This window comes from Euprymna scolopes, chromosome 11 (assembly GCF_053919585.1).
Source record: "Euprymna scolopes isolate OS-2025 chromosome 11, ASM5391958v1, whole genome shotgun sequence".
NCBI lineage: Eukaryota > Metazoa > Mollusca > Cephalopoda > Sepiida > Sepiolidae > Euprymna > Euprymna scolopes.
This window is the reverse complement of record NC_136492.1, coordinates 70,206,100-70,222,644: the sequence shown is the minus strand read 5'-3', so window position 1 is coordinate 70,222,644 and position 16,545 is coordinate 70,206,100. Positions and strand designations below refer to the sequence as shown.

The following is a 16,545-nucleotide window of genomic DNA, read 5'->3' as shown; positions in this document are numbered from 1 at the left end:
GTATATGTATATGTATGTATGTATGTATATATATATATATATATATATATATATATATATATATATATACTAGCATATACTAGCAGAAGTACCCATCGTTGACTGGGTTCAAAAACAGCCTACAGAAAATGGGCTGTGATTGATGAAAGTATGATAGGTTATGAAAAGGAGGGGGTTGTAAAGAGATAGGTTTTGATACTCAAAAATTTTACCTTAAGCAAAATATGATGAAAGTAAAGATAGTTTTCGCGAAAATATATTTTTTTATATCAACTTTGTTTCCATTCATGGCCAAGAGTGACCAACAAAATGATGTTTCCTTACAAAGAGAAAATATTATATATATAATAATATAAATATACAAGAAATAAATGTTACCATAGTCAATAGAAGTTACTTTTATGGTAGAAAAGTTCATTGGTTTGTATTTTTAAGTAGTTTGTAAAAAATTTTTTTTGTAATTCACGAACCGGTTTAAAAAAAATCAAAATGGCAGCGACTTTGAAATGGAGAGCCCCGTTTTCAATTTGAAGGAGGGGCACCTGAGTATTCTGTGTTAACAATTTAAGAGAGTTTCGTCAACGTAAGGAATATTATAAACATTTTAATGTTTTCCGTTATTTTGTGCTTGAGGAATGTTCGATTATAGTATGTGTAGCTTATATAAAAATTCATTTAAGTAGTTATCGCCTCAAATTTCGTTTTAATTTCGGTTCGCTGGAATTATTTCAAGTAAAGAGCATTAAAAACTATTTACTATGGTAATATTTATTTCGTGTATATTTATTTTTTCGGGTAGTCGTTTGTTGGCTTTTCTGCTAAACACTCTTACTAAATAATATCGATGAAATATCGAAAAACAAAGAAACAAAAACAGCAATAATCCGAAACAGCAAAATGGGATATTAAAAAAGTAAACACATACTTTAGTTTTTGAAAGCAAAGAATCGATATAAATATGAATAAGAAGAAAATGACGCCCTTTTCAAGCAGAACAGCTTCGATTCAGTTTTACAGTATTGACCGGGGTAGTATTGCACCGTCGGATTCAGGGTTGTACTATTGTAATGTAAAGAACACGCAGAAAGGGTTGTAATCAACTGAATTCCTTCTAGTATACTGACAAAAAAGCTTAAACAGATATATAAATAAAAATAAAAAGGTTATGTAAATGTTTTTAAAAAGAGACGTAATCACGTGAGCAGGAGTTTTGCCTTCTTTTGACACGATAAAAGTAACGTTCTTATTTTTTTATTATTTATCTATTTATCTATTTTCGAAAGAGTGCCACGTGCAAGTGGAGAAGGAAAAAATAGAGTTATGCAAAATTTGTGTTGAGAATTATCTAAAGTTCTGACTTGGGGGCCACTGACCCCACCACTTTAATAAGAACGTGAATTTATGAGGTGAATTTATTCGACACAATATGATTCAACTAAAAAAAATGAATAAAAGCTAACGTGAATTAAGATTAAAGCTAAGGTGTTATTGTGGACCCTCACCCCTTTAAAAAAAACCTTGTTAAACTTTGTGACATATTTACATTGTATGGAGGTCAGGGGCGAACGAACATCCAATAATTTTATTATACCATATTTCTTCAAACTGAAACATAATTATCAAAGTATACTTACGCAAATAGATATGAAAAGTCTTTGTTAAAATTTGTGCCATATTTTCATGGAGTACAGACGCGAACGCAGACCCCACAATTTTTTTTTTATACCATTCCTACTTAATTTGAAACATACTTATCAAAGTATTCTTATGTACATCTATATCAAAAACACTTGTAAACGTTTTTTTTTTTCATTTTTTATTTCCATACTTTGGGGGCCAGACGCGAACGCAGACCCCACAATTTGTATGAACCACGGTTCTACCAGATCAAGCATATCCATTCCTGAGCATTGATACATCTATCATTATATGTAATCAGTTTCTTAAAATAGTCAACTATATAGGAGCCTATTCGTGACCAGACACACACAGACGTTCAGCTTTATATTATAGATATATATGTGTGTGTATGTGTGTGCGTGCGTGTGTTTATGTGTATGTATGTATACATATATATATATATATATATATATATGTAAACATGTATATATATGTATATATGTATCTATATAGGTGTATGTATGCATGTATGTATGTATATATGTATGTATCATATGCGTTGGATTTGTTTTTTTTTATTCATGTTTAAATTTATTCAATTGTTCTCATCATCACCATCGTCATGATCATAGAGGAAACGCTTCTCCAATTGGAACATCATCGGCCATGCCTCCTTACTCTACTTATTATATGAATTGGATTCGTTGTTTTATTTATTTTTATTTTTTTAATAATTTAATTGTCCTCATTACCACAATGTAGGTTACATTACATTTTTATTTCCAAATCCACCACTATCCACCTGATGCTGAAGAGATGTATCAGCGTCTGTCCAGCATCTGATGGATAGTGGTGGCCTTACCTCTGCGATAATATCATGCGATCACCTTTACAAGAAGGAAAGTTTTTATGTTACATATGTATACTTTCATGTAGGACTAAAGCTGAGTTAAAAAGTCACCCACGTGCACACAGACGTACAACGCTTAACTGGAGAAATGGCAAACTTCTGTCAAGAAGTAGCAATCATTATGTACGTATGTATGTATGTATGTATGTATGTATGTATGTATGTATGTATGTAATTATCTGTAGATAATCCCATCCCCCTTCTGAAGAGTACTTGGCTCTCGATTTATATGCTATTTGGGAGAGTCCATTAATGGGTAAGTAACGGATGCATAGCAATAAAAAAAAACTATTCTTTAAAAAATATTTCAAAGTAAATATATATTTTCATCATAACATCTTAATAATTATGCAAATCTGTGGACCGTCCGTCCGTGCTTGCTTGGATCTTGTAAATTTCGGTTTCGATTCTAACTGATACCACACAAGTCATTTTGTTTTTACTTTTTGGAATCACGACTATACTTGGGTACAATATAATATGAAATAATCGATAGAGAATTAACTCTATAATAATAAATACGAAATCTGCATGAATCAAAATATCATATTTAAGCATATTTTACATAGCAGGCACGTTGAGCGCCTCCTGTAAATATGTTAGCAAAAGTAAAACCGTTTTATAGTGTATATATATATATATATATATATATATATATATATATATCAGCATGTATGAAATATACTTAAGAATATCGTGTCAGAAATCAAGACACTAAACTGTTAAAAGACCTTTTAAACTGAGAAATTAATACATTAAAAAATTGTCATTTTTTAATGGAGTTCAAAAAATAAAACAAGCAGAAAAAAACGAAAATGAGATAAGTGATGTATATTTATTTATTTTTTCACAAAAATCTATGATACAGTACTAGTTATTCGTACCTGTCGTTTTTAGCGACACACGAGTTCAGGTATATTTTTCCCATACACAAGATCGGCATTTTGCTTTTTATAGTTTTAGTTAAATAAAAAAAAAAATGCTCCGGACAAGGCATGAAGCTACCTTGTGTAAGTAGCTAAAAATATACTAGTTTAAGGGCAAAAAGTAGTATAGGATTTGATTATATGTGTTGGAAGAAAACGATTATAGTGAAAGAACAGGATGATTTTAATATATGCTCATATAAACAGGTTGTCGATTGAAAACAAATGTAGTTAAGGAACATATAAGAAGGAAAATATTATGATTTACAAAGGAAAAAAATAACAACAGATATTTGTACTAAATAAAGAATCCATTTTGGTCCCAAATACAATGGGAAAAGACAGAGAACTATTCCTGAGCAATGAAAGTAAATGCTATGTCTCTGAGTTTCTCTGTTATTTCTATTCGAATACATAATTTAGAGACAAGGTGTTCTAAGGTTTGAGAAAACATGCTTCTAGGAGGACCTTGACTAAATGTCCACCAGCTTAAAAGAACAGGCCAGAAAGCGAATAAAATCTCTTTATAACTTTCTAACATTGGGTGAACAAGATTTCTGACCTTCACATGTGAGAACGCATTCTCTAACGTTGAGCAGAATAAATCCAAGGAACATATCTCGGAAATAAATTCAAGGGAGATAACTTAGATTATTCTTACTAACACTTGCTAACTAGGAGAAATGATTTCATAATTTTAAGTATTTTAACAGTCCTGACGGAACTTGAACACGTCATGCAACATCTACAGCTTTCCTTGCTAGCGATTACACCATCTGCTCATCTAAATACCCGTATGTTGTAGATGTCTAAAGATGCTTTCCTGTTCGATTTCTTTTAATCTTCATCATACAGACAGGCTAATTCTTATCTTCCCATCATTTTTTTTATCTGTTTTTTTTTTTTACAAAGTCTTAAAAAAATCCCAGTCTATAATCTTTCCTTTAATATAGATAACATCAAATAAGAGTGGATATTCTTAAGATACGTCCACGCATTCTGCAGGCTTATCGATATAAATACTGTTTAAAACATAGTAATGAATATTTTATTTAAAATGTTAGTGAGACAAACCAACGTAACTACTATTTAAAACTTTGGCATGATAGATTGACCGACCAAGCCTCTCATAGAGATGTAAGGACACGGTTTAAAGAAACTGATTTTTATGAAAAACATATCAATTCTTTCTTTACATTAAACTAATAAGGCTTTCTGACGTTGCCCAGGGCAAAAGTACAAATATTCTCCTCCTTTCTTTCTCCGTCTAGCCAATTCCTCTCTCTGGATATACACGAATGCTGACAACTCCTTTATATAGATTCCTTGACGAATGAGTCGGCATAAGGAAATTAATTCCTTGGTTAAAAAAATAAATTATTTTCGTTTTGTTACATACAACATGCGCATACATACACGTATATACATATAGTTGCCCTTTATATTATAGAAGAAAAAATATACAGTTGTTTTTCTATTTCTTTAAAGAAAATTTCATTTGAAATGACCTGCTTATTATCTTACAATATTTATAAACATTTTTATGATAATGGGAATAAAGAAATACAGTATAATAAAATTGACACACTGGTTCTCGTTAGATCACTGCAGTTAAGCAATATTGAAACTGATCAGTATCGGATATGCGACCATTTAGGAAGATCAGGCGTTGTATATGGCAGAGCAACGAAACCTTCCTGCAGTAATAAACACCAACAAAAGATACAGTCCTGCGGAAACCTTTAGAAATTACTTCATTAATCCTTGCTTCCTTTATTTTCTCATTTGATCCTTACATTCCATGAGCAATGTTTTTGCCAAAGTGGGGAATAAATACCGTTTTCTGCATTGGAATCCATCTCACAAAGTAAATGTTAGTCGAGCCTCACTTTAAAAATCCGGAAAGATTACTTTATTGACTACTAGCAGACCGCCCGGCGTTGCCCGGTCGTAAAATTTGCATAAATATTATATTTTAATTCATACTGAAGCTGATACATGCGAGTATAATGTTTTTTTTTCTAAACAGTTCACTTCTTGAAAGTTTTCCTGCTTTCCGGCTGACTACAATATGGTTGTCTTCAAGTCTAACGTAAATAAGTTCTTGATGAGCCGTTCCATATAAGTTATCAAATTTAACAAATTTTCATTACTAATGATTATTATATTGTCCAATTTCTACTGTACACTCTTTAACCCTTATCCTTGAGTTGCCTCTTTGACCTTGATAATGAGTTGATACCTATGAAAAAAAAAAAGAAAAAGTCCAATGTGAACAAGTTCTAATTGAATCGTCCCCCTAATTAATCCAAGTTTCAAAATTCCCACTGTTTACTATGCTAAAATCACAATGACTAATGTATACCTATTAACCCTTATCCTTGAGTGGCCTCTGGGCCTTGATAAGTGGTGCACCCTTGTAAAAAAAAAAAAAAAAAAAGAAAAAAAAAATACTCCAGCTGAAATCGAAACCAAAACCTAAAGACAGTGAGCTAAGTACGCTAACCATTAGGCCGGATTGACACGTACTTTAGAAAGTGTTTTCGGACCTACTTATTTTTACCATAATGAATCTATCATGTGAACCATGTGCATTCATGGAGCAGTTAGCAAACAGATAAACTCTGACGACCTTCACATACCAATTTTGACCTCTTAGCAGCCCGTTTTTTCCGGAATGAAAACCGATTAAAAAGTTTTCACATGTCTGAATATGCTATATAACTAAATGTCAAGTGTTTGAAGTGTTCAAGTGTGTAGATAAAAAAATCCGTTGAGTATATAGGTTGAGAAGTGTCCTCACACACATTCTCACTTTTATAGATATATAGATATATACTTGCTTGAATACCTATCTTAAGACGGGTTCATAATGTGAAGGCATCCTTCTGCAAGAGCTCTTCATGTGCTGATTTTCTCTCCAACTACGTACGAAAGGTTTGTTTTTTAATATTTAATATTTATCAGTAAAATGATCTGGCATAGGATTGACTCGGTGCCAAATAAGTCTGCAAGGAATTATCATCTGTGGAATCCAAATCAGAAGATGTATTCATTTACAATCTGACCCAGCATCTTGTAGAACCGTGATGGGGGTGTCATGTGACTAAAGATATAAAAGGACTTGTCAGCCATTGTGATATTTCTTTGGATGAGGTTATAAGTTCAGTGTATATTGCTGCAAAGAGTGGCCATAAATGTCTCGCAATTCTGTCAATTTCAAAGATTAGTTATTATGTATCTTAATTATATATATATATATATATATATATATATATATATATATATATATATATATATATATATATATTTATTTATTTAATAGTACAGAAGTTCAGAAAAACATTGGTACCGTCGGTTTCAAGCCCAACATAAAGGGAACCAGTTAATGGTAAAACGTAAATGATGTTAGGCTTTCGTCAGCCATGTGGCTCAAATTGGCGCAATGGAAAAAGTTCCAAAATGAGAAAATGCATTAATTCATTTATTGCGAATAATTATTCTCATCTTTATTAGTTGTTGTTTCACAACGTTTCGGCCAACTATTCCTCTGGCCTTCATCAGGTGGTAATCGCGACGGATAGGAACTTCGAATCTCCTAACTGCATTCTCAGCAATCACTACCATCCATAGTTGTTGTCGTCTAACCACGTTTTGGCCAAGTAAGCCTATGGCCGGCTTTAGGTAGGATTGAAACCGCCATCTTCAGACAATGCTCATCTGGAACCGTAGAGATTCAACAGCAGGCACTTTTTCATACCCAATTTCCCACAAGTGATGTAAAAATTTCTGTGTGGAGATGCATATTTTGAGTTAAGTTTAATGTCTTCACATTGCACCGAAAAGTAGAGTATTTGAGGCAAGCATTTATTTCATCTGCTGGTGTTGATTGAGGAATTACAGGTAACATTTGTCTGAAATCTCCTGCAAGCAGTATTACTGCATTCCCAAATGGTCTGACATTGCCATGCAAATCTTGCAAGGATCGCTCAAGAGCCTCAAGTTATTTTTTTGCGTACCATTGTGCCTTCATCCCAAACAATAAGTTTGCATTTCTGCAATATTTTTCCCCATACTGGATGTTTTGGAGATGTTGAACATGATATTTTTGGAAAAATTGAATGTTTAATAGTAGTTTCAAAGTAAAATAAGTAGTTCTTCTACTTGTTAGCAAGGTCACAGGTATTCCGCATGCAGCAAGGGCTAAGGATATGTCATTTTGTCACCGAATGACTGCCAAAATCAATTTAATTAGAAAGATTTTACCAGTTACTCCTGGTGCTGTTCAAGATAGCAGTAATTTCCAAATAACTTCTATTCTCACAGTAAGTAAATTAGGTGACTAAAATAGGATTTATCCATGTTTTGACAATGCCTTATTCACTGTAATTAATTTAGGAGAATAAAATAGGATGGACAGATAGAGAGGAAAATATATAAATAGAAAAACGAAAGTGAGAGGGAAATAGAGAAAGAGAAGAAGATAGAGACAGATAGAGGGATCGAGAGATAGACAGAGTTAGAAAGAGAGAGGGAGCGAGACAGAGGAAAGAAGTGAAGGAGAGAGATAGAGGGAAGAAAAAGATAGATTGAGAGGGAGGGAGAGATGGTTAGAGAGAGATATTAAGAGAAGAAGAGAGAGGGAAAGAGAAACAGAGGGTGAACTACACTTCACCGTTTTTTTCCTCGATCAGTAGAGAAGAAATCCTTCGAGACTGAGGCAATTTTTATTTGTGTTACTATCCAGAGTGCCTTTTTTGGGGGGAGTTAGATTTTCCACACATTAGAAACTGACCGGGTTATCTGTACTTTCACCTAACAATTTAATAAACAAGAAGATATTGTAAAACTTGAATTTAACATGAAAATACTATTTTCGAAAATAGCACGGTAACATAAGTGCAAGAGCGCCACTTTATTTTAAATATTTATTTTCCAGAGGAATGTTTTAATAAATCCACTCACCGGCGCATGACATCAACAGCCGGATAAAGCTGAGCGTTGCTGATGAAATAATAACAACGCTATGTGAAAAAGTGAAGTAAAATTTTAAATGTAGAAACATAAAGAGAAAAAAAAAACACACACACAAAATAAACCAAAAAACTTACCGTTCAATTGTATTTCTTATTAAATATTTGTAGAAAATGTCATTTTTTTTTGTCAAATAACTTTTAAGCAAGTTTTGCAATAAATAATAGTAACTTCGTTAATTTTTACGACTTGCCACAACGTATTGTGATTGGCTGCAGACGTCATGTTCCGGAAAAATATGAGTCGAACGCTGAGTTACGTCTGGTTTATTAAATGCAAAAGTACCAAATAATTTTAGTTTTAGTTATGCCTTTATTTTTTTTTTTAATTTAACAATTTCTGTTTTACTCAGAATCGTTTTTTTCGTCATTTCAAAATAGTCGACAGAAAAGAAACGATTTTTTAATATTTTTTCACTTTTAATATTTAAAAACAGTTGAATTAGATACCATCACTTTTGCAAATTATTACAGGTATTAATTAATGGTATACTTATCGGCAAGGACCGCTGCTGAATATGAAGGCAGATTCAATTTAAACTGGAAGTATTTCCGGTAATCAGCTCGGTTGAATTCAGAACAGAAAGTGACGGTGTCAGAAAAGTTTATTTTAATATGGTAATATTTTTTACTTTTTAATATTTAAAAAAAACTGTTAGATTAAATTTAACAATTATATATATATATATATATATATATATATATATATATATATATATATATATATATATACTAAATAATGACACTGGCACACTGGTTCCTGTTAGATCATTAAAGTTAAGCGAAGTTGAGCCTGGTTAGCACCATATAAATGGTCATTTGGGAATACAAAGTCCTATATGAGGAAAGATGGCGAAGCCTTCTTGCAAAGAAAAAAATGCAGCCCTTAAAATGCACTCATTAAATACTTCAATACAACGTGCTAATCCAGGTATATGTTAACACAACGCATCTTAATTATATATATATATATATATATATATATATATATATATATATATATATATATGTGTGTGTGTGTGTGTGTGTGTGTGCGGGACTTTGCTGTATGCTCGGGTACACCCTTGCAGTAAGTGGATGTTGTAAGTCTCTTAGCGTCTAATCTTGCCAATTTAATTTCAGGCGACTAGTAGTTTAAGAGTTTATTAGTTAAATAATTTCACACAGACACAAATACATACATCTACTGTTTTATTAATATAGAAGTGAATAAAGCTGGATAATGATATCAAGATTTATTTTTAATTATATTTTCATATTATTTATAACAGTCAAGCATAAGCCATGATAATATTAAACCCCTCCAAATTTGTATTACTGATTATAATTTGTAAATGGAAATGGGATGGCTATGTTTTACTATTGCGTTTCTGCAACAGAGTGCACATGAGCGCGTAGGAAAATATCAGCAGCAGCGAAGAATGGCTGGCTTGCGAAGAGATTAGCAGCAGCAGTAGCCAAAAAAAACACATATGCAAATGAGAAAGTGTGTACGAGAAGGAAAAGGCAAAAAAAAGAAAGAAAGAAAAAATGCATCACATGGTCGGAGAAGGAAAGTGTGCATTGAATAAAATGGACGTGTAAAGTCGAGGACGAGAATGGTCCGACTGTGGCCAACATGCGGTCGGAGGAAAGAGAAACATATCCGGTCTAGATGGACATATGGCAGCGAGAGGCTTTTTAAGTGGAGTCAAGATGGGAGAGTACAAAAAAAGGAAAAGATGGCAGAGTTATTTTTGTTTGTTTGTTCCTTTTCGACGATGCTAGATGGCGTGGGGGTCTGAGAGAAGTTTGAACTGTAACAAGAATGGTTTAAGCGTAATAACAATGCTACATTTCTAGGAAATTACTTGAAAACGTAGGGCTCCAAATCATAGTTAAATGACAGGTGATGTTGGCTATAGAGTTAACGACATGGACTGACCACATGGATGTGCCAAGTTGGAATCTAGTTTAGTCACCAAAAAACACTTTCAGTTAGGATATTGGCAAACTTCACGTGGTTACCCATGTAACCATTCGATGTTTTTCTAGAAAGAATTCTAACGAGAAAGAGATAGAGCTCTGGAATCTTTCTGTCAAATTCGTTAATCTGCACTTAAATAGATTCCACGGGAGTAGAATACTCTCGTTCCGACAGCCATGACTGGGTAGAAATCCTAAGTAATTCGTAATTGTATTTTAAGGAGAAAGATTCCTGAATTCAACAGAAAGATTCCTGAGTAGGATAAGATATATCCGAAAAAGGTCGGAAGTTACATTGACTGAAACTTTGTGCAAATAAGATTCAAGATGAGAATAGTAGTCCAAATACGAAATGTAATTTAATTGTGCTTTTTGTATACCGCTATAACCCACAGGGCATATACCGCTATAATAATACGAAGTAACGCTTTTATCTTTTTTGTTTTTACTTTCATTTTACGTCGGGTTCAGTTTTTTCTTTCTAATTCAAGTTACCTAAACGGTTTTGCCCCTTTCTCTCTCCAATTACGCCAGAACAGAGATCTGAAAAAATCAAATTTCCAAACTTAATATCATGGAAAAGGCATACGAAGCCTTTTCGCTGTAAGTGATTGACATGTTTTGAACTCTTGTATTCTTCTTATATACATGACCTTTACACAAACAGAAATACCTCCAGAGAATTAAAAAACAAAATCGAAGTAAAATTAATATCTTCAAAGACGAAAATAAATATTTAAGTTTGAATATGTTTTGGATATCCCGTGGGTAAAGAAAAAAATCTGAAGAAGCCTTAAAAAATATACATCACCCAGAAATGTGCTTTTTTATATATATATCTACAAAAGCTCTATTCATTATAACAAAGGCAAGGATATTTTTACAAATCACATTTTTAAACTACACTCTTCAAAAATAGAGAGTAGAAAATCAAATTCAAAGATGGTTGACATTTTCTTTTTATTTAAAGACAAAATAGTGTCTATTTTTTTACGTTTGTCTTTACTTTGTTCTATTTTTTCCTATTATTAGATGTTATTTTCTGTTTGTTATTCGTATTGAATCGCTTTTCTTCTCAGTTTTTATCTTAATTTCTCAACTTTCTTGTTTTATATCTTTTAATAATTTTCCGATATGACATTTATTATATAAAAATGACTTTATATCTATTTTATGCGAGAACAGGCACTCGATGGTAGGGACACTCGGAGTACTCCTGCTCTCGGCCCCTAACCCTATATTTTAATGTTTATAAAACATTGTGTAGTTTTCAAGTATTTTTTCTTTTTTTTTACGTTCTTTATTTATTTGTTTATGTGGTCATCTGAAGCTCCTATTCTCATGCTGCTGCTTGCTTTTCGTAATTATTTTTTTCTTCTTAGGCACCCAATTGCACAGATTTCAATTAGGTAGGGATGTGGTAAAAAAAAAAATCAAAAGGCAACGATACCACACTTCCAAGACTCTACATTCTGCCATCAAGAATCTTCCAACTGCAAAACACGATGCACTTCTGACACAACTCGCAACTTCAATAGTCAAGTCCAAAAACCCATCTGCAAAACACGACACACAGCTGACACAACTCGCCACTCTTATAGTCAAGTTTAAAAATCCAACCCTTCTGAAAAATCAGGCTCTTCTTTTCTTCTGCTATAAAGTGAAAAACTTCCTCTTCACCGACTCTGGTCATGATAATACCTAAAGCTTCAACCGGAAGCGTCTCATGTGCACATTGATCAAGCATATAAAAAACGGCCATTTTTTATCTTTTTTTCTTCACTCCTTCTGTTTGCATGAGATTTTACAGGGTGCAAAAAACCCCCCAAAAAAAAACAGGTTTGGTCACAAATTAAATCATTTAATCATAAGAGACATAATAGAGGAAATATAATCTTTTTCATCCATGACCTGGGTCAGAGATTATGACATCATTAGAGTGATTAGTACGTGGTTGTGGATTCTTAGTCAATCTGTTACTATGTGGTCGTCTGTCTCATCACCGAGTCTACAAATTATATTAGCTGTCCAAGTATATCAAAAAGGCAATAATTAAGCTTTGGGTAGTAGAGGCTTAGAGAAAGTTGTACTTTGCAGTAGAAGGAAACTTCTAGGTAGTGTTTTACTTTTTTGTCTCTTTTGCTGTAGATTTCTTGTACTCTTCCATTCAGGTGGTTTTCTTTGAAATGTCCCTTGTATGAGCATTTTTGTAGTGCTAGATTGTATTAGCCTGATTTTGTTGAGAGTCCACCTTAGTTTTCCCATTAATTGCTTCATTACCTTAACCCATGCAATGGTAATGCAGCAGCCGCATTGGAAGATAGTTGCAAGAAGCTCTATGCACACTCCTTCATTTACAGCGTCAGGTGGTTGTGAAGGGTTGCATCGTCTCAGATGTCTGATCATCTCTCACGGGTACCAAAGTGGATCCAAACAACATTCAATCTGCAGTCGTAGGGTTGGGCTGCTTCTACTTTTTTTTATTTCCTTTTATTTTGCTCTTATTCACTCCAGACACATCATATTGCCACTGAAACATAAGGGGTTATTATTTGGGGCCATTACTACCGGGCACTATATAGAGAGTTGAGCTGCAAGATTTCTGTTCACATTACAGTTAAATGTCTGCATGTTAGTACAATAACGGAAACATGAAAAAGGGAGGAAATTCCAAAGTCTAGCAGTTTGGGGAAGAAACTAACAGAGTAGAAAGCGTCTGGCATCTAGGGATCTCTAGTGAATATTGGTGGGATTTTGCTGCTTGCTAGGTTAGTTGACGGTATTTACATCAAGGGGGCACAAGTAGTACGAGTTTGTCAGAGCACATTCAATTAAAGTCCTTGTAAAGCAGGCACAGGGATGCAACATTATGGCGATGGGACAGAGGTTAGAACTTCGTTGACAGTGTGGGACCGATCAGATTGGAAACACTCTACTTTCCTTTGATGTTTTTAACAATTTATTACTCTATTGCTTTACAACTGTTGTTTTTCTCTGAAGTTTAGAATGGCCTCCCCAAGATTCTAGTGCTCCCTGCACCCTTCCATAGAAGATCTGGCTGGTGCTCCCGTCTCAATCTTTCTATTCTCCTTGATTTGTCGATTGTTATTGAAGCTTATATGTAAAAAAACAGACAAACAGGCTCGATTATTAAAATATGAATTGAATTTAGGTTTCTGCATTTTTGAGATGAGGATTGATAATTCATATTATTTAGATTATTTGGACTACTGTTCTCATTATTAATGTTATTCTCACAATGTTTCAGCCAATGTAACCTCTGACCTTTTCAACTGTATCGTGTCGAACTCAGGAATCTTTCTGTTGGACTAGAGAATCTGCACAGATCTCACAAATGGAAAACTTCGTTATGTCTGTGAATTTTTGAGATGAGGATTGGTTATTTGTATAATTTGGATCCTTCAGACTATTGTTCTCATCTTGGGTGTCCACAAGGACCAGTGGAGCATTAGTTAGACTACTTGAAAAAAGTCTAATTGTAAAAGTGATATTCTTCTGAAAGTTGAAAGTTCAATTCTCAGTGTGGGCGACAGAAAAATACAGTTGTGAATTGCTTAGGACCTCTGTCCAGTTATGGCTGATGGAACAAAAGCTTGCTACCTCCATGAAGTAAATAGAGGGTTCCGTTCGAAATTCCATCCAGATTCCCAAGTTCGATAGAAATATTCTCAAGTTTGCGAAGATACATCTGAAGAAGGTCGGAGGTTACATTGACCGAAACGCTGTAAAAATGATGCTTAAGATGAGAAGAGTAGTCCAAAGAATCCCAAAAATAGAGAATATTTTATTTAATCAACGAAGGTAGCATGCTTTTTTTCCATCGGTCATGATCGAATAGAAGTCCTAAGTAATTTGAAATTATGTTTTGAGTATTGATCTGACGGAATGAGACCATATTACCCCCATGCTATAAGTCACTGTTCGTCCATGCATGGAGTATTGTTGCTACATTTGGGCTGGTGTATCTGCCACTAGTCTCTCCCTCCTAGACAGGGTTCAAAAAAGAGTTGCCAACCATAATAGGTCCCACTCTATAAACTAAACTTCAACGTCTGTCCCATTAACAAAACATGGCATGTCTGTCTTACAAGTATTTCAATGGCAAGTGCACTAATACTCCCTCGATGACAATACTACTAGCAAACCCAACAAGCAACAAAATCCCACCCCTACACAGTAGAGATTCTTAGATGCCGTAAAGCCTTCTACTCATATAGCTTTTTCCTTCGGACCGCTGCACTTTGGTATTTTTTCCGAGCCCCTGCTTCCTTGACTGTACCGACATGCAGAAGTTCAAGTGTAATGTAAACAGACATCTCGCTGCCCAACTCCCGAAATAATATCTTTGCAAATCTGGTACCAAATAGTAGCTCCTCACGACTAAGTGGCTATGTGCCTTGCTTGGGGTAAAATAACCGTATACAAAAATAAATAAAATAAAATAAAGAGCTCCATTCAAAATTCTGTGCACATGCCCGAGTTTGATAGAAAGGTCCCTAAGTTCAACAAGAGACACATGAAGGAAGTCACAGAGTACATCAACTTTGTGAAAGTAGCTTTAAAGATTAGAACAGTACTCCAAATAAAACGAATAATGCAACATTTAATTTAATTGTGTTTTTTGTATACTGCTATAACACACGAGGTCTATTAATGATACTTCCTGCCTAACTTTGTGCAATTCTGTCGATTATTTTTGGAGCATATACACATACCCAACAAATAGAAGGAAAAAAGAAACCCATTCAATATAATATAGATTGGATTCCACTGCGTTTTTATTTCTTTATTTTTCTTTTATTTCATTTCCTTCCAATTATTTGTACTTCAATTTTTCTTAATGTTTTGCATACTTTTTTCTTTTTGCATAAGTCATTTTTTTTACCATAATTGGTTTTAGATAATTAAAAAGTTAATTGGTGATTCAAATTGATAGAAAACAAAAAAGTTATTAAGTTAATATACATACAAATAACAAGAGATATTCTTAAGATGCGTCCATTCAATCAAAACGCTTGGTGATGAAGATGCCCTTTAAATTTTAAGTGTGACAAAATGAGAACAATGCTATTTCGTACTTACATGTGACAGACAAAGCAAGATGGTATTTGAAAGCAGTAGAAAATCACGTCGACACACGGATTCTCATTAGATATCTGAAGTTAAGCAACGTTGCAAATACCATGCACTGTATGTAGGAAGATGTCGATACTCTTCTTGCAAGAACTCAAGAACTGCAAAAACCTGACATCGTCTTCTCTCCTGGCCTGGATACACATGCGATTGGGGATGCTTGTGATCTTCATATTCCTGTGAAACTTCTTCCTTTGGGGGAACCTAGTTCAACCTACATGGGGTGAATGCTGCTGGCTTTTATACCAAATTTCATACTTGAGCAATGCAGATTAATAACAAGCTATTTTAAAATTAAGATGACAGATCGGCAAAAATACAATTTCAAACTTGAAAGACCAATGAAAATTCTATTTAAAACTTAAGATTAATAGATCGACAAAAATTCTATTTCATACTTAAGCATGACAGACCAATGAAAATGCTATTTCAAACTTAAGCTTGACAGACTAATAAAAACACGATATTAAACTCAGATGACATCTTAACAAAACATACTATTTCAAAGTAAAATTTGACAGACCAATGAAAAATCGGTACTTCTGCAGTTTACAAACCGTCCTGAAATAATGACATTATTATTTAGAAACCCATTCTTTACATGGAGAGGGGTTCTTTGTTTTTGTTAATTATTCTGTAGTTTCATACAACAATTCAATAAACAAAACGAATTGTAGAAATTGAATTTAAATTGAGCATCCTATCTAAAGAATAGCATGGTCCGTAAACTTCAGAAGTACTGAAAATTCTATTTAAAAAACGACAGATAGACAAAAATACTATTTCAAACTTGGATGTCCGGAGCAACAACAATAATCTGATCGTCCTAGAGGGATGATGGATGGCCCGTGCTAAATTGTTAAGCAAGGGTTACACAATCTCTAACCACACCTCTCCTGAGTTGAAACTGCTTGATTCCAGTGTCAAGGAGAAGTCC

General features: G+C 33.6%; 1 protein-coding gene across 1 annotated transcript in view; it reads right to left on the bottom strand.

The window, feature by feature from the left end:
- LOC145287900 (apicoplast pyruvate carrier 1-like) overlaps positions 1 to 16,545 on the bottom strand; it is a 467,232-nt gene that overhangs the window by 243,229 nt on the left and 207,458 nt on the right. The window lies entirely within an intron of this gene.